The sequence below is a fragment of the Triticum dicoccoides genome, chromosome 5B, assembly GCF_002162155.2.
Source record: "Triticum dicoccoides isolate Atlit2015 ecotype Zavitan chromosome 5B, WEW_v2.0, whole genome shotgun sequence".
In the NCBI taxonomy this organism is placed as follows: Eukaryota; Viridiplantae; Streptophyta; class Magnoliopsida; order Poales; family Poaceae; genus Triticum; species Triticum dicoccoides.
The window spans coordinates 130,326,657-130,328,016 of NC_041389.1; positions in this window are offsets into that span (position 1 = coordinate 130,326,657).

Genomic DNA, 1,360 nt, shown 5'->3' on the forward strand with positions numbered 1-1,360 from the left:
CGGGGCGGGCGCGGCGGCCGTGGCGGGCGAGGCGGGGGCGGGGGAGGCGGGGCCCTCCATGGCCGGAGAAGGAGGCCGGGGAGGAGGAGCAGTTGGCTCCCGCGCAAGCAAGGAGCGAGCGAGTGAGGAGCGAGCGAGCGAGTGCGGGTTGGGGGGGGGGGCGATTTTCCTCTCAACCCCTACTTCTACGGATTGCAAACTGGTTTGAGGGTTGGACCTCTAAATTTTTTTACGGGTTTGAGGGTTTAGAGGTTCTAGTCTACGGTGTTTTTTCCACGAAAACTGTAAAAAAGCAGTTATTTTTAGGGGTTTGAGGGTTTGAGAGCTCTACTAGTAATGCTCTTACACCACAATGGTGGCCTGAACCAGTATAAATCCCGTGTCCTTTGTGTTGTTCTTCGTGTAGTTTAGATCCTAGCGAGGCGGTGAGACATGGGTAGGCTGGGGGTGTGATCTCCGCGTGTACCCCCGTGTTCGAACCTCAAGGGTCTGCCGGAACCCGAAATCCAACATTTGGCGCGCCAGGTAGGGGTGCGCCGGAGCTATCCCTTCCGTCGACCTGTTCTCCATCAGCACCTCTCTCCGCCCTCATGGCGAACAACGCACCGCCCGCTCCGGCTGTCGACGCCGGCGCAGGAACCAGGGGGCTTTGAGCCCTGGCCCCCGCCTTGCGACAGGTGCAGTGGCCGAACAAGTTCAAGCCGGACATGCCGCCACGCTACGACGGCGTGGCCGACCCGCTGGCCTTCCTGCTAGCGTATGAAGAAGCCATCCTCAAGGCCGGAGGCGATGACAGGGTCATGGCTAACTGGCTGCCCATGGCCCTCACCGGTGTCTCGCGCATGTGGCTGCTCCACCTGCCGGCGGCTTCTGTGGCCTCCTGGGGGGAGTTGTGCAGCCTCTTCCTCGCCCATCATGCTGCGCCGGCACCCCCAGTCGTTGCAGCCCTCCTGGGCGGATCGCAGGCACCACCTTCAGGCCGCCACATCAAGCCATTCGTCCGCCAGATCGGCGCCGCTTTTGTGCCGCGCGGGGCGCCTCCGGGTTGGGCGGCACCTAAAGCCGATCTGGCCTTCAGCTTAGATGATCACCCCTCCAACCCGGCCTGCTCGGGCGCGCTCCCAATGTTGTGCACCCCCACCGTCTGCAACGTGGCGGTCACCAAAACCCTCATCGACGACGGCGCTGGCCTCAGTGTGCTCTCAGTGGAGGCCTTTAGCCTTCTCCACGTACCACTGGAACGGCTGCAGCCCAGCAGGCCCTTCTTGGGCGTCGGAGGCAGCTACGCCGGCTCCCTGGGGCAGATCCGCCTTCCGGTGACCTTCGGCACCTATGACAACTTCCGCACGGAGCTAATCGA